Source organism: Mastigoproctus giganteus, chromosome 9, assembly GCF_048544385.1.
Source record: "Mastigoproctus giganteus isolate SK-2022 chromosome 9, ASM4854438v1, whole genome shotgun sequence".
Lineage (NCBI taxonomy): Eukaryota > Metazoa > Arthropoda > Arachnida > Uropygi > Thelyphonidae > Mastigoproctus > Mastigoproctus giganteus.
In genome coordinates, this window is record NC_143583.1 from 106,403,665 (window position 1) to 106,427,470 (window position 23,806).

Below are 23,806 nucleotides of genomic sequence, written 5' to 3' on the forward strand. Positions count from 1 at the left end.
TTTCGGGAGGATGGATGTGCAGAAATTTGCTTTCATCCAGAAGGCAGCTCATTGTTGGAACAAACTTCTATCTGATATTGTGGGAGTGGGTATTTTGAATAAGTTTAAGGAGGAACTAGTCAAATTATTAGAAAAATTCGATAGGTGATTTGGGAAGTATACATTTTTTGGCCAAAACTGTGTAAGAACTACTAGTTTAGGAAAAAAGTTTCCAAAATTAAAATATGAAGGAACACACTACATAAAGCAGTGCCCTACATTTGAAATTGAATATTAAAACCAACAATAGGCAAGTTAAACTCTGCCACACTACAAGGGCTGTCTCAAAACTAGACAGAGGCAGCTGAGAAAACAGCAATATGCCATATAGTAACATCTGGTGGGAGTGAAGCAAAACCAGATTAGGATCCTTGCAGACCCTATACACTTCTATTTTGTAGACCCTTCGGTGGATACTACATTTTTATGGGTGTATTAATTTTAATGTGTAGATGGGTAATCAATATTCTTTTTAAGGTGGCAAAATTGTATGTACAATGTCTTGCTATCTGAAAAAAAGCTTTAATATCTGAATTTGATCACCATGCTGATTGCAATTTTCTTATCCTTTGTTCTTACAAATTATTATCATCATTGGCCATATGATGCAAGGAAGCCTGAGGCTTATGCTGCATCAGCCAAAAAAAAAAAAAATGTGAGTACCCTGAGAGAGAGAGAGAGGAAAGAATCACCAAAAAAGAGAAGTATGATGATATCCAGCTTAGGACCCTGGGTGTACCAAGCCTATAATCACCAGATGTGAGCCCCTGGGGTTAATTTGTAGGAACAAAAAAGAAAAAAAAAAAAAAAAAAGAATATTTAATACCATTACACATACATATTTTTATGCTAATCATCGTTATGTATTGAAGAAATCACTGAAATAATGACAAGTAAAACTTCAACATACTGAATCTCATTTTATTGTAACCACAATATAAATAAGAGATCTTCATTACAGTTTATCATACAAAAAAAAGAAGAAGAAAAAGCAGGGTTAAAAATTTTTTTTTGCGTACCCTAGAACAGTGCCAATTGGACAATATAGCCTTGTTTAATATAAACTTAATTCTTATACAAAAGATTAGTGTATGTGCATACAAACAAACAAATGCATGCATGTGCAGTGTAGTCAAACAGCAAATGAACTGGAGAAATGGTCAAGTATGGAGCTGTACTATGTGATCCACTTTCTAAATGCAAAGCATTTAGAAAAAAAAATAAATAAATAATAATAAAAATAAATAAATAAATTAGCTGGAAGAAGTGCATAGCCTAAATGCAATATCTAAAAAGCAGATGTGCTTCCAGTACAATATTCTACAGGAAGATGAGACCTCACTGAGCCCTTATTGAGGCATCCAAGATGTTCTAGAGTGTCATAAAACAAATAATCCACTACAAAAACAAGTTAAGATTCATTACTCATGAACTGGAAATCCCTAAGTCAAGGATTCACAGAGCCATGCAAAGAACACTGGAGTATCACTAAGTGTGTGCAAAATGAGCCCAAAAATGAGAGTTCAAAAAAAAACAAGCATTCGAATGTCTCTCCAACATCTTAGAAAATACTACAGGGGAAAAAAAAAGCTTTTGGAAAGAATAATGACTAGATATGAAAGACTGTTGCATCACACATGACTCCAGAATCAAAAGATAAAACTTTCTGATAAGGAAGAAGAGCAGTGTTACCCATCCAGTGGGTGCATTCATCAATATCATACATTGAAAAAAGTAAAACTTAGAAATGTAAATATCTATTACAATTATTTCAGTGTGAATTTGGTATTCACTTTCATTCTGCATAATTGATTTTTTTTTAAATTGGAAAAATATAGCCATGAAAAAGTTTTTCACAACACCATGTTTGTGCACAAAGTGCAGTGTACTGCACTTTCTGGCTGAAATGAATGGATTCAGGCAGCACTTCTTAAAGGTGGAAAAATGAACAAAATCAATGGGGCTTTTCACAATGAAGAATACATTATACTGGGCATTTAAAGTCATGACACAGTCTGCTAGATGCACCTTCTGATTCCTTCAATTGCGCAGCAGAGTGATTATACAACCTTTGAATGTTTACAAATGGCCATCCACAGGACAACTCTGTGTTATGGGTCATTCTGCTACATGACAATATAATACCCAACATACACTGGGTAATCAACATTATAGCCCAGACCAATCGCCATTTCATCATCAACTCTTCAGAGTAAAGAAATACTATGAATGTTTACACAAGGCCAAGTTTTATCATTATGGTATTGGCATTTTATCACACAATGAGTTTAAGTGCCTCAGTCACTTAAATTGGTGATTATGGCAAAAAAAAAAAAAAAAAATATATATATATATATATACACACACAGGGTGTCTCAAAAATATTGGTACAAACGTTTAGGGGAGGTAGGTAACATCTAAAGGAATGTGAATCACATAGGAACCCATAACCGGAAACGTCACCGCCGTAAGTCAGTACACGGCGCTGTTCATCAGTTCGTGAGAGGGAAAATTTCTGGTTTACTCATTCAAGCAGTAATCGCCGCACGAACAGCATGCATCGATATACGAACTGTGAGCTGGCAGACATGCACCTAGTGTATGGATTAGCAGAGGGCCCACACGGTGTGCGCCCCCATGCAGCACAACATCGCTTTGCAATAAATGTGTGGGCAGGTATGGTCGGTGACTGCTTAGTCAGCCCATACCTGTTACCATCCCGCATGAACTCCACTAAATATCGGATCTTTCTTGAACAAGTTCTATCAGGGTTACTTGACGATGTTCCAGCAAATGTGAGATGCAACATTTGGTTTCAACATGATGGGGCGCCTACCCATTATGGAAGGTGTGTTCGTGACCATTTGAACAGGCGTTTTGGGCGTCGATGGATTGGCCGTGGTGGACCTGTTGCCTGGCCCCCACACTCACCTGATTTATCGAGCCTTGATTTCTTTCTGTGGGGTGCCCTCAAATCTATCATGTAGGAATCACCTGTGGAGACAGAAATGGATCTCGTGGTGAGACTCGTCTGTGCTGCTGCTACTGTCAAAGAAACTCCAGGTGTGTTCGACCAGGTCCAACAATCCATGCTGCATTGGTGTCACGCATGCATCGTGTCTCATGGTGGAACCTTCGAGCATCTGTTGTAACATCATGAAATACACCCATCTCACACTCCATTGTTAATATTATGTCAAATAAATGTTTCCCACTAATTACTCTCTTGTGTCATTTCTGCTTCTTGTGCCTCTGCTACTACTTTCCCGTGATGTTTCCGGTTATGGGTTTCTATGCGATTCACATTCCTTTAGATGTTACCTACCTCCCCTAAACGTTTGTACCAATATTTTTAAGACACTCTGTATATATATATAGTGGACACCAGAACCATCATTTGTACAAACAGCTCTTGTCATAAATTGTCAAACATATCTTGTCACAGTTCGTTACAATTTTACTTATGTCAGAAGTTATTCAAACACACTAATGAGATCACAATGCTACAAGTAATCATATCTAGTTGAATATGTTATGGAACTTCCATCTCTTTATGACAACAAACAATTATACTGTAGAAATTATTTACACATGCAACAGTCCATAAATCTTTCTGCATTAGCATCACACATGACAAAACTTGACAATACTTTCACAACACAAAAGGAGTGTGGGTATAATAATTTTTGAGTGTTATATGATTTCAGAATAAGGAACATTATACATAGGATCCACTTAAACTGACATTAGAAAACAATACCTTGGTTGGCAACTTTATTGTTTTGATTTTGTGCCAAAACAACTAAGGCTACACGGCATCAGTGTACTGTGTTCACAAATTGCATGTATTCTATGGTCAGCTTCTATTTTACCAGATCAAAAACCCAAGTTTCTGGAGGGGGAGAGATAAAGCCCAAAATAATCAACCATCTCGTAATACCATGAAAATCTGGGTTCAGAACTTCTAAGAAACTGCTTCTGTAAGATAAAACTTCTCAGAAAGGCAGCTTCAGTATGTATTCATACACAGACAAAGAGAGTGAAAATAGTCTGAGCCATATCCATGGTATTCTGTCAGATATACAATGGCATATCTGTGATGTACACATACAAGTGTGCATCACAGGTTGCATAAGGATTTAAATTTCCATCCATACAAGATGATCTTGGCTGTTCATTCATGAATTTTAGCAATTATAATGTTAACAATTAATTTAATTTATGAGATCCCGATATCTCTTAAATGAAAATGAAGACCTGATAAACAATTATAAAAAATAATGCACCTTGCTGATGGGAAGAATAGCATATCAGCAAAAGCCTTGATTTTGGTCAAATGGAAATCCTCATCAGCTGCATCAGCATCCACTACACAGTGAAAGGACCTTATTTTTTCAAGGATGACAGTGGCACTATGGTGTACTATTACATCAACTTTACAGAGCAACGTACTACAGGATTTCTTAACACTGAAATTGCACCATCTCTGTTTGAACTATAAACAGATATGGTTCTAGTAAGATGAGTGAAGTCACATAACCTCAGTGCTAAGAGAGATTTTTTGTAACAATTCCAAATAACATTTCTCAAAAACAATGTCATCACCTTCAAGACTCCTAGATTTAGGCATGATTTTTCCTATGATGTGAAGTTCAGTAAAAGGAGGTAAAGGTCGAATATGAGAAGAAATTAGACAATGCTAATAAATATGATACAAAGGTTAATGAAAGCCTGTATTAGTATTAATAGTGGCAAATGATGCAAGAAAGCAAGTGTATACAGCATCAGCTAAAAAAAAAAAAAAAAAAAAAAACACTAATTTCACCTATCCACTTCCACAACAAATGATGGAAGCTTGTTCTTCCAATCATCCACCTTTTTGCTGCAGGAAAACTTCCACACATCTATGACCTTAAATACCACCTCAATAAGATCTTGCAAGTGCTTAGTCTCCAGATGCTGCAATTTGCTAAACTGGAGCCTTTCCTAGTAAGAGAACCCTTTTACTTCGTTCAATCTTGCTTTGCTCTGTATCCATTCTAACAGATCAAGCCCTCCTAAAATAAGACTTCCAGACCTGTATACAGTACATTAATCATGATGTGGCCTAACCTTTTTTTTTTTAAATGAAAACCTCAAACGAGAGGTATTACAACCTATAGTACTTAGTACCGTGCTTAGGTTGGAGGTTGAGAGGACAAAAGATATTTGTTGACATTAGACTTGAACTTCTGTAGACTAATTTTCAGGAAATACGTATGAAGGATTGCCTTATACAAAAGGATAATCACCTCCTTATCCTACAGAAATAGAATAAGGAAGTGATCCTATTTCTGTAGGATCACCTTCTCCTGGAAAAATTCCTGTATATCACTGACAAAACCCCCATGAGCTGTCCTGGCAGCCTGTCTACACTGTTCAGAGAACTTGCATATCAGACTGACAATTACCCTTGAGTCCTTTCCATTTTCCACTACCCTAAGTGTAGTAACGCTCAGTTGACATTATTCTGGGATTACTGCGACCCAGTGCTTTTTTTTTGAGATGGTACGCAACAGTACGGCATACCGGCACCTTTATTAACAGTGACTTGTGACATTTGGATGCTGTACACTTCGAAATTTGTAATATTCTGTAAATTTTTTTCGCATGTTTACCTACTTTTCAAATAAGTTTAAAGTTATTTAACTAAATTTGCATCTCACTGTCTATTGTTAAGATATCTACTATATAAAACTTTATAACCATTTTTAGAGTTCTAAATTACTCAGTCGGATCTCCTTTTAGAACGAATTTTTTTTTTTTGAATTCCCTTGGAAATTACATTTAAAATAGTTTCAGTTGAGCGAAGAAAATTTTCATATAACGAACAGCTTAGGAGAGACTTAACTGCATACACACTGTTTGCACTTTTGACCTTTAGGCAATTTAAGAAATTAGTGCTGCTGCTAAGCAAGAATTGAGAGAGCTAAAGGGACTACTATTCTACAACTTGGTGGTTGGTTTGTTTGTTTGTTTGTTATTTGGTTTTTAGGAGCATTAGCAACTAAGGCCATATTGATCCGGATATGCGGTGATCATTTCCTGACCTTTCCGCATCCTCCGTATTTGGTGGTGACAGGCTCAAACCCCGGTCTAATCAAGAAGCGTGTGCTACGCACTGTTGCTCCTTCCCACCTGGCTACGGAGGCACCTCAACTTAGTGGTACCTAGTAACTTAGTAAAACTTATCTGACCACCCGTCCCACACACGGAGAAGTCGCACTGGTCAACAGTGAGCAGATCAAAGGGCATTCCCAATGAGTACTGGTTCACCTTCTACTGCAGTTGTGTCCAACCATTTCTCGTACAAGGGGCATATTCAAAGTTAGAATTCTTTCAGGGGCCACACTGAGTTATTCGAGAAAACTTAGTGTGTTATATTTTTTTTCCATATCTTGTTACATGTAAAAGGAAGTTTCTGTTTTCATGTAACCATTTTTATTTTCAGGCTATATATAAAAAATGCAAATTCCCAATCCTTTTACGTGTAACAAATCTATGTCACTAATTTAATTTTTAGACTTGATTAAAATTATAAAAATAAAAATTAAATGCAACAAGGCATCATATCTTTAAGAGTATAATAATCTATATAATTTGTTGTTTTCTGTTTAAAAGTTGTCTATGGTGTAAACACACCATAGACAACTTTTAAACAGAAAACTATGTTAGTAGTGTGAAGGGCATCATTTTATCTGTATTGTGCTCTTCCTTCACAACGAGTTGCCATGTATTGCACTACCTCGAATAAGTAATGCTTCACTATTGTTACTTGGTATTGTCTGCAATGCCAGGGTACCTGCCCAACCACCGATAAAAGGCCAACAAGCCGTGAAACGGTGCCGTCTGGGTGGTGGTGGTGCCCACTGTAAGTAACAAGTCTTCTCTTTTAGTGAAGCATTACTTATTCGAGGTAGTGCAATACATGGCAACTCGTTGTGAAGGAGGAGCACAACATGAGATACAGATAAAATGATGCCCTTCACACTAATGATGTAGTTTTTTGTTTAAGAATTGTCTATGGTGTGTTTACACCAATATTACATAAAATTATAAAAATGACTTTTTTTTTTGTTTTTCAAAAAAATACCTTACTTTTGCCAATAAACTCACTTAATGAGAATTTTTTTGATAATTAGCAAAATTTAAAATGCTGTTTTAATTCATTCCGCACAGGCCGTAGGTTGGACACTGTTGGGAATCAACTGTAAGCGCCCCGTTCGAGAATTAGGAGGGAGTGATTTTCTTTTACCTCGACAAATTGTTTCACGGAAGTGCGTTATCCACATTTTTCTGTAAATTTTTCCTATCTCTGCTTACACGGCCACAGTAGCTAAATATCTGAATGACACCAACATTTTGGACAGTTTCAAGAAAAAAAAAAAAAAATTCAAATTTAAGAACTAGTGACAATATCAATGATGAGAGAAGGAAAATGAGGACAACGAAGGTATTACACATTTTAAACATGAAATGTTGGCATTTGGTGAGAATGAATTTAGAAAATTGTCAACCGGTTGGTTGGTTGGTTATTTGATGTTTAATGGCGCATCAGCATCAAGGCTATCATGCGCCAAGTCTAAGGTAATAAAATGTAAATATTTAGAAATATAAAGTAGCATATCTAGTTATTGTCAACCGGGCTTAAGTTAAATGAAACAGATACAATTGGCCCATTTCGGGAATACCTAATCAAAAAGACGGTTTTTGGAAAAATTGAAGACCATTTGATGAACGCTCTGAGTACGATACCAATTTCATCATGTGAATGTGAACGAGGATTTTCACAAACAAATCTGATCGTCAGCCCAACCAGAGCTTCGTTGATGACAAAAACAGTTTCTTCACTAGTGTTTCTTAAAATTGTGGCCCACCGCTGACCCGCTTCGATCCAGCAAAATATGTCGATTCGTGGCTGCTTCGGAAACGTCAATCAGCAACAGCCACAAATAATAGGTCGGCATAGTGTGTTGGATGAGAACTCAATGAAAAATTGGAATATTCTATAAAAACTTTCTAATGAAATTATATTTACTTATTTTTTTATTAAAAAATTTTTACTTATTTTTTTACTTATTACTTATTTTTTATATACTTGAATAATAAATTTATGCTTAATAAACTGCGTGTTAATATACTTAATTTATTGTTCTTATTCCAAAAACATTACTAGTAACTAACAATATCAGGATATAATTTTTTAGAGTACTGTACTTTTCATGTCCTTTTAATTTTCAATTTTTCCTGATAGCAAAGAATGAGTACCGGCACCTATTTTTTTTACAAAAAAAGCACTGCTGCTACCCATAAGCAGACCTGCCATTTGTCAATGGCAAAATTCAGTTATCATTTCTCAGCCCATCTGCCTAACTTTTCTAGATACTGTTGCAGTAGCATACTATCATTCACAATGCTGTCAACCTTTGATCATCCACAAACTTAGACATTAAGCCTGATATACTTTCATTAATATCATTAAATACAGAAAACAACAACGGGCCCAGCACAGAATCCTTTGGGACCCTACTGACAATGTTAGTCCACAAAGAGCAGTAACTCCATTTTTTAGATTTTCACATCTACAGTTAAGGACCTTCCGTGAATCCAAAGATGCTCTCCTAATTATTGCTAAGGGTTTGCTTATTTCCTTTAATATGACTGGATAGATCCCACCCACTCCCTGTGCCTTTTCTCTTCCACTTTCCTCTCAGTTATCACAAAATCAATCACCTCACTTTTACAGTTTGATAAATTTGTGGCATCCCCTTCATTAAAGAATTCCTTGTGTGTGAATGTAGAAGCAAAATGTAGAAGCCTGTCAGCAACCTGAACAGGTTCATCAACAATTAAACCATCAATAGCAAGTGGACCATTTTGATTCAACCTCTTCCCTCTACTGTTAATATAACAAAGTCTTTGCTGCTTTATTTTGGCTTTCTTTGCGAGACATCTCGTAATCTGCCTTGGCTTGCCTAATGTCCCTTGTGACATCACTGTACACAATTTTATATCTACCATAGATATCTGTATCACATAATAATTTATACGTATCCCATGCATTTTTCTTCTCTGCCACATGTCTCACAATTCATCTGACATTCAATTAGGTCAAAGGCTTTCGCTAAATGCTTTCCATTTAGAATATGTTGCTGGTAACATCATTAGTTGATCCCAGTGTATAGAATTTAAAAACCACTCTAGTCACCTTTACAAAAGGAAAAAACCCTTCCCTTTATCCTTAATGGTTGTCATATCTTTAAGTAAATCCTACATCAATACAGTGTGATCACTGCCACCTAGTGGTTCTTTTATCTGTAGATTCTTAATTAGCATTAGCAGAGACATATGATGCAAGAAAGCAAGCTTATGCAGCAACAGCAAAAAAAAAACTCTCCTATATCACCCATCTTGCTCCAATTGTTTCTCTAGTTCTGCCTTGAATCTATTTAAGCTATCAATTACTACAACAATAGATGGAAGTTTGCTCCAGCAATCAACCATCTGCTGGCTAAAGGCAAACTTCCGCACATCTATCCTACAACTGTCTTTCCTCAATTTTAATCTTTTTTTTTTTTTTATTATAAAAACCCCAAACATGAGGTATCAGAACCTATAGTACTTGGTACCATGCTTGGGTTGGAGGCTGAGAAGACAAAAGAAGATTATTTGTTGACATTAGACTTGAACTTCTGTAGACTGTAATTTTCAGGAAAGACATATGAAGGAAGGTTGTTCCAGAAAACAGCAGTTTAATTAATAAATGAAGATGAAAAGTTTGTTCTGTGAGTTTGAAGCTGGACAGTAAATGGATGATGGCAGCATGTGTTTGGACTGTTTTGAAAGAGAGAGCGGGAATAATCAGGAGAGACTGCTTCTACGGGGATGGGATACACTTAAATAGAAAGGGTGCAAGAATATTTGCTGATACTATCGAGGCAGTGTTAGGTGGGTCGGAAAACCACCTAACACTGGGGTTGGGGGGATTCACAGACTAAAAGGTTAAAAGTAGCTGCAGGCAGAGGTGAAGGTGATTCCTGCACTACTTCTATTAGAATAAGCAGCGACCTGAAGCGAGGGGTGCTGGGGTTTCAGGGACTGATAGCAGTCATCGTGAAACAGGTGGGTATATGGAATGTGTTAATGTAACTAATAATAAGAATAGGTTCATGTATACTTGCATGTATACCAATGCTAGAAGTATAGTACATAAATTTGATGAATTTGAAGTGTTGGTCAAGACATCACAGGCGGACATTGTTGGGATATCAGAGACATGGTATCACACAGATATTAGGAATGCAGAATTGGAATTTGGGGAGTGCAATATGTACAGAAAGGATAGGAAGGGAGGAGGTGTTATGCTGTTAATTAAGAAAAACATAAAATCAAAAGAAGTGCATCCTGTTGATAAATGGTGCATTGTTGAGTCAGTTTGGTGTGACATAAGCACTGCGAAAGCAAAAATAGGAGTAGGAGTGTGTTAGGCCTAATGACTTTTGTGGATTTATTGGATGATTGTTTTCTGCAGCAGCATGTTCGAGAGGCAACCAGAGGGGGTAATACTCTTGATCTGGTAATCAGCAGTGCACATTCGTGTATTAAGAATTTGTAGAAAAAGGAACCACTAGGTGGCAGTGATCACAGTGTACTGATGTGGGATTTACTTAAAGATATAATTATCATCAGGGGCAAAGGAAACGGTTTTTGCTTCCATAAAGGTGAGTACAGGTCTCAGATAGTTTTTAAATTCTGTACAGTGGGATCAACTGACGATGTTACCAACAGTAAATTCTAAGTGGGAAGCATTCAAGGAATTAATCGTGGATGCTACTAAAAGTTTCATACCTATTAAGAAATATTGTTAAAGGTTTAGTTATCAAATGAACTAATGAGACTCATGACAGAGAAGAAAAATCATGTGATGCATATAAATTATCAGGCAACACAGAAGCAGATATAACCAAATCTGTAATCAAATCACAAAGGAGATTAGGCAAGCGAAGGCAGATTACGAGAAATCTTTGGCAAAGGATACTAAGAAAAACAGCAAGGACTTCTTTACTTATATAAACTCTCGAAGGAAGGGGATGAATCAGATTGGTCCACTTGATATCGATGGTTCGACTGTTGATGATCCTGCTCAGATAGAAAACAAACTGAATGAGTATTTTGCATTTACATTCACACATGAGGAGTTATTAAGGTTTGAAAATGGCAGGATGCTTAATGATTTTGTAATAACTGAGAGCAAAGTGGAGAAGAAATTGTTGAAGTTAAACATAAGAAAGGCACCTGGGGTGGATGGGATCTATCCAGTTATATTAAAGGAGGTGGCAAAGGAAGTAAGCAAACCCTTAGCCATAATTATGAGAGCATCCTTGGACTCAGGGGAGCTCCCCATGGACTAGAAGTGTGCAAAAGTATCCCCAATTCACAAAGTGGGATCGAAGGGTGACACGAGTAATTACAAACCAGTTAGTTAACTTCTATTCCAGGTAAAATAATGGAGTCACTGGTTAAAGATGCATCGTTTCAGGATCATCTAGACAAGACTGCAGCAATAATTCAGACACAGCATAGGTTTGTTAAGGGAAAGTCTTGTCTGACAAATTTCATTTATTATTATGATGTGGTTAAAAAGGAACTGGATGCAAAAAATAATTTTGATATCATATACAGTACTTGGATTTCCGGAAAGCTTTTGACACTGTTGTGCATGGAAGACTACTGTACAAATTGGAGCAGAATGGTATTAAGGGTAAGTTGCTACAATGGATAAAAGGATGGTTGAGTAGGAGAAGACAGAGGGTGGTAATCAATGAGTGCTTCCCTTCATGGACTAATGTTATTAGTGGAGTCCCACAGGGTTCAGTGTTGGGTCCACTGTTCTTTTGTATATTTATCAATGATATTGATGAAGGTAGATTAGGCTTAATGTCGAAGTTTGCAGATGATACAAAGGTCGGCAGGGTTGTTAATGGCAGTGTGCTCAGTGGCGGATTAAGTATAGTTGGGGCCCCTAGGCAAATTATATTTGGGGGCCTTCCCAAAAAATAAAAATAAAAAATGAATAATAGTTAAGTGGCAAATAAATGAAATTTTGTACTTTTGAATTTTTTGCTTAAATTAATCAAGATTTTTATGATGTTTACCGAAAACATTAATCTATTTTAGAACACTATAGGAAAATGTCTTGGCTTGGGGCCTCCCAAAGCCTGGGGCCCCCTAGGCACGTGCCTCATTGCCTTAATGGGTAATCCGCCACTGAGTGTGCTACTGCAATAGGATCTAGAAAATTTGGGCAGATGGGCTGACAACTGAAGTTTAACCTTGACAAATACAAAGTACTGCATATGGGTAGAAGTAACCCCACAGAAACGTACCAACTGTGTGGTAGTACACTTAAGAATGAATATTTTAAGGTGGTAGAAAATAAAAAGGCCTGGAAGTAATTGTGCAGTCAGATATGAAGTTTTCTGAGCAATGCAGACAGACTGCCAAGCAGGTCATGAGGTTTTGTCAATGATATATAGGAATTTTGCTAGCAGGGAAAAGGAGGTGATTGTCCCTCTGTATAAGGCGATGGTCAGGCCACGCGTTGAGTACTGCGTACAGGTCTGCAGGCCTCATTTTAGGAAGGATGTAGATTTGCTTGAGCGTGTACAGAGAAGGGCAACAAGATTGGTGAGGGGAATGAAGGGATCCTCTTACCAAGAGAGGCTTAAGTTCTGCAAATTGCAGCAACTGGAGACTAGGCACCTGCAAGGTGATCTGATTGAGGTGTATAAGGCCTTGAATGGGTTAAGCATGACGAATTCTGATGGGATTCTTCCACTTGTTCAGATTACGAACCTAAGGGGACATAAATTCAAATTGAGGAAAGACAGATGTAGAATAGATATGCGGAAATTTGCCTTTAGCCAGCGAGTGGTTAATTGCTGGAACAAACTTCCATCTGTCATTGTGGAAGTTGAGAGGTTAAATAAATAAGGAGGAACTGGACAAACATTTAGAGGGATTTGTTTTGTAAATTTTTTTTTTTTTTTTTTTTTGGCTGATGCTGCATAAGCTCATACACTTGCATCACATGCCACTACTACTACTACCCTGACGCCTGTCGACCACCCTGCCAATTGTTGCATCATCTACAAATTTAGACCTTAAGCCTGATATAACTTCAATATTAATGATAAATATTGAAAACAACAATGGACCCAGTACTAAACCCTGGGGAACTCCACTAATAACATTAGTCCAGGAAGAGCATTGCCCACTGATAAGCACTATCTCTCTTTTTCAAATTAAAGATCCCTTTATGTATAGCAGTAATGCCACATTGCTCGAGTTTGTACAGCAGTCTTTTATGTGCAACAGTATCAAAAGCCTTCCCAAAATCTAAGTATACGATGTCAAAATTATTTTTTGCATCCAGTTCTTTGGTCAACACATCATAATAATCTATCAGATTGGTTAGACAAGACTACCCCTTGATAAATCCATGCTGTGATTTGCAGTATAATTGCATTCTTATCCAAATAGTCCTGCATTACATCTTTAACCAGCGATTCCATTATTTTCCCTGAAACAAACATTAAGTTAACAGGTCTGTAATTACTCATGTCACCTTTTGCTCTCCCTTTATGAATTGGGAATATATTTGACTTCTACAGTCCAAAGGGACCTCCCCAGACTTCAAGGATGCTCTCATAATTATGGCTAAAGGTTTGCTTTACTCCCTTAATATAACTGGATATATTGCATTTGCCTCCCAGGTGCCTTTTTTATGTCCATTCTCGACAATTTCTCCTCCACTTTCCTTTCAGTTACCACAGTCATTTAGCTCCTCATTAGAGTTAGATAAACTTCTGGCATCCTCTTCCCTAAAGAATTCCTCATGTGTGAATATAGATACAAAACATCTATTCAATTTGTCCATAACCTAAGCAAAGCCATCAACAGTTAACCCATAGACATCAAGTGGCCCAATATGATTCAACCCCTCCCTTCTACTGTTAATACAAGCACAGAAATCTGCTGTTTTTCTTGGCATTCTTTGCCAGAGACTTCTCATAATCTGCCTTTGCTTTCCTAGCCTCCTTTGTGACTTGATTACAGACTAATTTATATGCATCCCATAGTAGCACACAGTACCTTACATTTGTCAATATTAAACCTGAACTACCACTTCTTAGCCCATCTGCCTAATTTTTCTGGGTCTTGGTACAATTCCTGTCATTAACCATTCCAACCTTTGTACATCTGAAAAATTAGACATTAAGCCCAATATGCCTCATCGATATCCTTAATAAATATAGAAAACAATGGTCCCAGCACTAAACCCTGAGGAATTCCACTAACAATAGTAGACCTACCGATAACCACTCTGTCTTCTTCTACTCAACCATCCCTTATCAATAGCAATAACTTTCCCCTAATTCCATAGCTTTCAAATTTATATCTCAGTCTTTTATTTGGAACAGCATCAAAAGCTTTTCTGCAATCTAAGTACATGACATTAAAATAATTTTTTGTATTCAGTTCTTTACTGCATCACAGTATTCAATCAGATTGGTCAGACAAGATTGTCCCTTAAAAAAATCTATACTTTGACTGCAGTATAACCCACCTTCCTGTCTAGATGGTCCTGCATTACTTCTTTAACCAATGACTTCAGGCACCTCCATAGCCAGGTGGGCAGGAGCAGCAGTGCGTAGCACACGCTTCTTGATTAGACCAGGGTTCGAGCCTGTGACCACCAAATACGGAGGATGCGGAAAGGTCAGGGAATGACCACCGCATATCCCCGGAGCAATATGACCTTAGTTGCTAATGTTCCTAAAAAAAAAAAAAAAAAAACCAAATAACAAATAAATAACAATGACTTCATTATTTTTCCTGGAACAAAATGCTAAGCTAACAGGTTTCTAATTACTCATGTTACTCCTTTGATTCCCTTTGTGAATTGTGAATGCACATCTCCATCCATAAGTACTTCCCCTGAGATCAAGGATGCTTTCATAATTATGGCTAAAGGTTTGCTTAGTGCCTTTTCTTACCCTCACTTAAGATAACTGGGGAGATCCCATCCACGCCACAGACCTTTTTATGTTTAGCTTCAATGATTTCTCTTCCACTTTCTAACAGGATAAAGGCAAACTGGTTTCTCAAAACTATAATATAGGGAAAAAACCCAAAATCATTTTCAAATTAGGGCTTTTTCTAAATTCAATCCTGGGGAAAAGTGAGAGGGTGATCTCCAGTTCAACCTCTTCAAATGCATTATCTTGGAAACATAAATAAAATGGTGGCACAGCAAACATCTTTCTTATAAATACTATATATGCAGAGTTGAGCTACTATGTGGATACACATCACAAGGATCACTTCCTCAATATCTAATGCTACCCAGGTTTCAGAAGTTACTTTCAATACCTACTTCACATAAAGATCTAATATGTTCTCACACCTTTCCCTTAATGCTTAATTCTCAATTTTGTTGAACCAAATCCATCAATTAAGACAAAGTATACAGTATTACTCCTCATTAAAATGATTTAGTGTGCATACACCAACATAAGTCTCTCTCACTTGACTGTAGCTATTGGAATTAGTTACTCAATAGTTATAGTCGGAAGAGACCTGTTAGCGTATTCAAACAAAATCATTTTAATAGGGATAACACTTTTCTGAGTCTTAAATGACACTTGATTAACCAACCTGCTAACAGTAGATTTTTGCTGCTTGAGATTGCTATTTAAGAGTTGGATTTTAACAAAATTTCAGTATAACAATTCATACACACAAATTGAAATATCCACCAAGGTACTGTATTATTATTATTTTCCAAGTTAAGAAACTCACAGCTTAATTTATTAGATCATTAAAATAGCCAATTTAAATAAGAGCTAAGACAGACTTGGGATGCCCTGGAAAGCAATGGTTGTGATTGCACTGAACTGACTAGTAATTTTTGTATAGCATCTTATAGTTGACATTATAAATAAACTTTGTAAAAATGATGTTATGCATACAAGATCATAAACAGAAACATAATTCTAATGAGATGTTTAAATGCTTGGATCAAATTTAATATCAGCTTATAAAACAAGATAAGTTTCTCCAAGAAAATAATAACAGATCTATGGAAATATGTAGAACATCACTGCCCCATTATTTCTATTCTACCCTGCAAAAAAGCCAAGTCCTTTTAACGCAGTCTTAGTTCTATCAACCAGAGCTAACTTTGTGTCTTTTCAACAATGAAATGTTTAGCTGCTTGGATGAAATATTAATATTAGCAAATAAAACAAGTTTCTCCAAGAAAATGGTAACCGATATATGGAAATATGTTGAACATCACTACCGCAGGACCTGCCAGAGTAAATAACTACAATAGTGATGTACCTGGTCTGCCTCCACGAGGCAGAGTGTGGACAATGTTGGGTCCCATTAGGGGCCCAGCGGCTAAATGACCAGAGGAACAACGGTACACAACACTACACATGCACAAAATCCATACACTTTTAAACCTCTGGCATTGACAGTGTTCTGTTTCACACCCACAATGTATAGCACGCGGAGATAGGGGAACCCCTGGTGCCGTTTGACACTAAACACACTCTACCCCATTAATTCTATTCTACTTTGCAAAAAAAAAGCCAAATCTTTTTAACACAGTCTTAGTTGTATCATACAGAGTCAACTTTGCCTTTTTAACAAGTTGCTCATTTTATACTACCTTTCAGAGCATTCCTGCTAGAGTAATTGTTTAGGGTTTGCCTGCTAACTACTTTGTTCATAATGTGCCTATACATGAGACACTCCAACTCACATTATCATGTGAACTGGAGTGTCACATGTATAGGCACATAACTCACAGGGAAACCACCATTCCCTCTACCTGACCAATGGTATTTTATCACAAACTTGGACCCTGGTGCAATGTTTCTTTATTAACCCTTTTTCTTCCTTTTGGGCACCCTTGAGCTCAGAGCCTTGGCAGCTCATCTGTACCTGAGGGTACAGGTCTTCACCAATAAGCATAGTCCTAACTGAAAAGAGCTCTAAGAATTTTTAGTCTTCAATGGAATATACCCCAAGGATTCACATTTGGTGAGTATGGACTTGACACACCCAGGGTCCTTAGCTGGATATCATCATTCTTCTCTTTCTTGTTGATTCCATTCTACTTCTCTCTCTCTGGGAATTTTCTTTGGCTGGTGCAGCATAAGCCTCAGGCTTCCTTGCACCATATGGCTAATAATAATAATCATAATAATAATTTAAACCCAAATCCCTAAATGGTAATATGTGACGAGTGCATTGGGGGGGGCTGCTTAGCTTCGGCTCCCCATTCCCACTCACTAAAATGAAAAGAGGAGAAAAAACAGCTCAAAGTTTTTCCAATAATCAATTACCATCTAGGTACAGAGAAAATTTCTAGACGTCTATCTAACAACCATCTTTTCCAACTTAAATTGTCTCCTTTGTGTGTGTGTCTCACCCAAGAATAATAAGCATTATTATTCTTGGGTGATTAGCAATTAGCAATCAGTTTACTTGATGCCATTTTTAAAGCATTAAGAGATTTGCTGCCACTTATATTTGCAAGGGCCCTTTACATGTGCACTGGAGTGCTGGAACAAGCAGGCACTGCTTTTTAGTAAATGAATTTTATCTGTGAAGAATCATCACTCCAAAGTAATACCAGAATCTGCTGTAGCATTCTAATGTCAGCAGATGCATCTGAACAAGATTCAGAATCCACATCACTTAAATACAATTCTATTTCAGTATCAGATGACACATTATAAATTATAAAGAGCTGATTCATTGTTATCAGCCATACGGAATGGCTGATGACATGTCCCAGGCTGTGGATCCATCACAACAACACAGAGTAAAATTTTATAGGAACACACTTTTTACACAAAATTTTACCAGTAGACACACACTAAGGATGACATTTTGTTTTTCACAAACTAAAGAATTAAAATTCTGTAATCATAATCTTCAAAAAATTTTATCTTTTCTTCTTGCAGAAAATACTAAAAACTAGAGAAAATAACTTCAACATAAGCAAAGAATATATGAAACTACAAACGACGTATATAGCTTTTATAATACTCTCTAGACAGTGTGATTGATGCTGAGCAAAATCCAGCTGTAACACAATGGCCCATGGTTCAATCTATGTGCCGATATTGTTGTTGTTCATTTCCTGTGCCTTTCCTTTTACAATGCTCATTTAATAACTGCAATTGAATGAATACACACTGCATTAAGGCACAAAAATTGCAGTCAGTTTGCATGCAAGTTTTTTTAGACGTGTTTAACACAATCCAGTAGTGAATGTGTTAAGCACTCCTATCAGGTCTCCTCACAGATAACTAGTTTCCAGATGCTATCATTTAGTTCTCCACAACTGATCTTGTTGCTCTTCCCTGAACCCATTCCACTATCCCTACATCCTTCCTAAAATGAAGCTTCCAAACCTGTATGCAATATTCAAGATGGAGACTGACCATTGCCTTATACAATGGGCTAATGACTTCCTTGTCCCTGTTGAGAAAATCCTGAACATTGCTGACAGAACCCCATGAGCTCTCCTAGCAGCCTGTCTTCACTGCTCAAAGAATTTCATATCAGATTGCACAATCAACTACCTTCAGTCTGCTATGACCCAAATGCAGTACTTGGAATATATAATTATTAAGCCTCAACTGCATCATTTATTTTGATCTTATTGAAATAGAATACCCTGTTTGCTGTCCGACATCACCACCAAAATTTGACAGTAAACTTGATATGCCTATATCAATAACATTAATAAATATTAAAAACAATAAGAGGCCGCCAGAACCTTTCAGGTTCTGTGCTGGAGAATACTAATATCACACTCTAAGAATACCACACTCAGAATACTAATATTATCACATATTAATGCAATGCAATGAAAACCGCGGCATTTCAGTATACCTCAAGATGTGGTTTACAGACTTCAGTACACCTCAAGTCTCTCTCAGCACTTTAGTTATTTCCAATTGATATAATATACTAATAATATATTAGTGATAATAGTAAAATTAGTAATAATATACTAATATTTATTATTCCTTTGTAATCTAGTTTATGTTTGAAGTAGCGATACTATTTGTTTACAGTATCTCCTTCAAATATTAATGGTAATTACAATACGGATCCTACTTCACAGAAGGCAGCATTTATAAATTTGTAGGGCCTACACAAAACATCAATGTAAAAATTAATAACATTTGAAGCAACTTGTGGCTTTTTTTTTTTTTTTAATGAAAAGGCATGCGCGTAGTACGGTCTACAGAAACCGCTTAATTTCAATTAATTGCAACAGAACCCGGTGCGGAAGGTGACACAAGTCCTACAATATTATGAGCCTGACAATTGTGTCCGAGCATGAATTCGGCCAGTTAAATAGTGGAAAATACTCTTTCTTTTCCTACAAGTTTTATTTATTTATTTTATTTTATTTTTTTTTTTTTTTCAATCTAACTTGCAAGACATGCTCATACTTATTACGACAGAAAGAAATCACAAATAAGAACTACTAAGGCATATACTTACAGGTATCCAACTCTGATTATGGTCTTATGTCCAATGGCTGAAAATGGGAAACACCTATCTCTTAGGAATAATAACTTCACTATTCAAGGATAATAACTTCACATTACTTTTCTGATTAAAAAATAGCAAACTTACCGAGACTACACAATAACATTTATTTCCAAGCAGAGCATCAACAAGCGGTCAAATCAATGATCTTGGCGCTACCTATTGGCAGAAGTAATCAACAAGCACCTCATAAATTCCCAGTGCAATGACATCCCTCTTACTTAAATATTGTTTTTCGCTAAAATAAGTGGAAAGGACCTGAGTTCAAATCCCGTCAATGGCTCAAGGAATTTTTATGGGTCTTTTTCACAATGTGGCTGAGTTAGTCGGTCTCAGAGGAGAGCAGCATCATTTTTTTTTTTTTTTTTTTTCTGGAAACGCAAGTTTTTCGTCTGGCAAACAGCAAATCTACCACAGATCACAAGAAAGTTGCAGACGTATCATATACGGCACAATATGGCCTAGTTGCTAATGCGCCTAAAAATATACAATAACATCGCTAAAGCAAGGACCTCTCAGGTTAATAAAAATATTAATCTCGTAAACATTTTAATTTCTATTACTCCTTGTTAATTCTATCGTATTTTCAAAAAATTTTCATGAAACACAGTTTTAAGGCAAACTGTATATAAAAGACTTCAGAAAAAAGAACAACAGTCCGCACACGATATGTTTTATCCGTCGGTTCCAACTGCGCCGGTACAAAACTGCAGACAAATCTTTCCATTTAGTGTCAAGATTATATCCATAAATCGATCAGATCATATCCATAAACCAAACTGACGCAGGAACACCTATATAAAACTAGCACAGATAATACTCTACGTCAAGGGTAGGAAATTTCCGGCCCGCGGGCCAATTCGGCAAACGTGAGTAATCCGGCCCGAGGTCGTTTACAAAATACTGTATATATAATAAACGACCCGCCGTTTATTATATATATTTTTGAATTAATGGATTTCTGACTTAAATTTAGAATATACTCTTCGCACTGCTACGACAAATATCGATCGAGATATACAGTGGCGGACAAAAAAACTGCATCACCTTAAAAAAAAGTAACATGTGTAGTGAAACGTATATGATATTGTTTGATTACAGTCATTTTGTTTCTCGCAGAGCAAAGGTATTGCGTCAGATAACGCTTCTATTGCATCAGACAGTAATTGCAAGGTGCTGCATCAGCCAGTTCTATAAACACGGCGTTGGAAGGGTATACATGCTCATTAGTATCCTGTTTTGGGAAGATGTAAGCATGGCTTCATATGTTCAGTTGACACCAAGAAAAAAAAGTGTAGCTGTTGCTCTGTCCCAGGAAGGGCTTTCTATGCGTGCTATCGCTAATAAAATAGGCTGCCACCAGTCAACAGTATCCCGGATGCTGAAATTAAAGCGTGAAATCTATGATGTGAAGAGAAGACCTGGATCAGGCCGCAAGAGAATGACTACGCTTCCCCAAGATCGATATTTGAAACGGCTATGCCTTCGTAATCGCCATTTTAGTGCTCTTGATCTAAAACTGGACTTTGAGATGGCCTCTGGTGTTGAAACCAGTGTACGAACTATCCAAACACGGCTTTCGGAATGTGATCTGCATGTCTATACATGCGTATACTTTGTACATGTACCCAAAGAAGAAGAACAGATAGCAGAGTGTATATGACAGATTATGTACATTAGTTAAAGTAACGTTAATATAAAGTGGGACGAATTAAGTTGAAAGTATACTAGAACAGGTAAAAATCTTTAACGTAAAGGATAATAGAGATTCAGCCTCTAAGTAAGCGTTGCTTATATCCCTTAAGAGACCCTAAGGGAGTTGTATAATAATTGGGAAATAAATGTGATGTGTACTAAATGGGAATAATTGCTGCAGTCTAAGGCGGAGAAATTATGTAACATATGAAGTATGACTTAAACTTACAGTGAGTATCAAAAAATCAATGAGAAATAAGATAAGCTTAGAACTAACCAAGTATATGACTAATTAAAAGCATATGATTTCTATAAGGAAATTCTATGTGAAACATTAATTGTTATGATTAAAAGTCACCTGATTGAATAAATTGATGTATACTTACCATTATACAAATGTTAATTGTACACATAATATGTTATGTACTGTGCATGATATAAGAATCAATCAAGTGAGACCGGACATTGTTGATCGAGGAGGGAATGTCTAATTAATAAATATATAGTTACTGCCATATTGCTGTTGATAGTTGATTAACCTTAACCCTTCAACTGTGTGAGATCTTATGAAATTGTCAAACATGTATCTACATTGTAATTATTCATTAGTGTGTATTAAAATTGTTTATTTACCAAATTTATTGCTTGTAGTTATTCATAGACACTGACACTTGCTTGCTGCTATAAACAGATTCCACTGAATCTAAGAGGAATACTTAACCCTCCAGGAGTCCCTGAACTAGCTTAGAATCCTGCAGTCAGCTAGCGCAAGCGTAAAGTGTGTTAGTTGTCTGACGGCACCAGGGGGGTTCCCCCATCTCCGCGTTGTATACTTTGTAAGTGACACAGAACTTTGTGGAGGCCAGAGATTTAAAAAGTGTGGGGAGTGGTTTGTTGTGTTTGTTTGTTATGTTCTGTTGTTTCTCTGATCATTTAGCCGTTGGACCCCTATTTGGGACACTTTTCCACGAGGAGGTAGATCAGGCACCCAGTAGATTATTTAAGTACTGTGGCAGGCTCTACCACCTAGTTTCCAAAGATTTCAGTGGCTAGGCCTATAAAAAAAAAAAAAGGGCGGAACACTAGAAATCCCCAAAGAGGTCAGTGGGGACGAGCCCCACCAGGCAAAGTATAGGAGAGGAGGAGACAGAAACCCGTCTCTTCCCATCCCTGCCTGGGGATAGGGTTTTAAAGGAGCACTGGGTTAGAATACCCAGTTCATATCGTCAATGCCATGTTGTGCCGATTCGGGTAGCATGGTCAAACTGCCCATCCTTCTCGGGGGGTACAATATGTTAGTGGGAGGTGGGAGAGAAACATATTTACTTCATTCATAATCTGCATTCTCACTCTACTTACGTTCTATTTTATACTTTTTTTTTTCTTATATTTTGTAATATATTTTTTTTTCTGTTAGGTTATATATATAATTATTATTTTTAATTTAATTTATTTTTTATATACAGTATACATATATATATTTTTTTCCCCTTTCACTCACTTATTCATCTTTTTCGCACACACCAGGGGGGATGCAATGGTGTGCAGTTAGATAGCGCAGTGGGAATAGGAGAAAAAAGGGGAACTTTTCATATCTTAAGTCTGGTAGAGCTCCAATTAACGCCTTTATAATATTGGCAAGAAGCAAAATCCCACAGCTTGGATGGGAAGCGATATGTCAGAAGACGAAAATCGGAGGCATACCATCCTGACTGCATAACACCGACTGTAAGGTCCCTGCCAGTCAAATGGTCTGGGAATGCATTACAAGCAAAGAGGTGGGGCGAATTAAGTTTATTAACGGAACGGGGAACGCAGAAACCTAAACTGCTATGTTGGAGGAGTATCTGAAACCCATATTAGGGATAACCACAGAAAAGTCCAAAGCTGCATTTTTCAACAGGACTGAGCACCTTGCCACACAGTAAAATTGGTAAGTTTTATGATATTTAGATTTAATGATGAGTTTGTCTTCTTGTCTCACAAGGCTTTAAACATACTTACACCAATGTTTTTCCTCGTTTTTGTCCCTTAAGGTGCGGTCATACCTCAGAAATGCGGACCTTACAGTGTTGACCTGGCCCGGCAACAGTGCAAATTTGAACCCCATTGAAAATTGCTGGTACATAATGTCGTCTAAAATTGCTTAGAAGAAGCCAACAAGTAAGATTCAGCTGCAGAAGAGCATTGTAAGAGTGTGGTACCATGAAATTGTGCAACCGTATATCAGAAGTTGATTAACTCTATGCCAGATCGTTGCAAGGCTGTAATTGTAGCTCGAGGAGGAACAACAAAATACTGATTACTTATTTTTCTGATTTACAGTATATTATATTTCTAAAGGTTACAACGACAAAATCAAACGATACAGCCTGTGACTATT

At 36.9% G+C, this 23,806-nt stretch overlaps 1 protein-coding gene across 1 annotated transcript in view; it reads right to left on the reverse strand.

The window, feature by feature from the left end:
* Phax (phosphorylated adaptor for RNA export) overlaps positions 1–19,849 on the reverse strand; it is an 83,639-nt gene extending 63,790 nt beyond the window's left edge. The window contains exon 1 of the mRNA XM_090381268.1: positions 19,816–19,849. The gene's annotated coding sequence lies outside the window, so the exon portion shown is untranslated. The remainder of the gene's footprint in view (positions 1–19,815) is intronic.
* Positions 19,850–23,806: the final 3,957 nt, after the last annotated feature.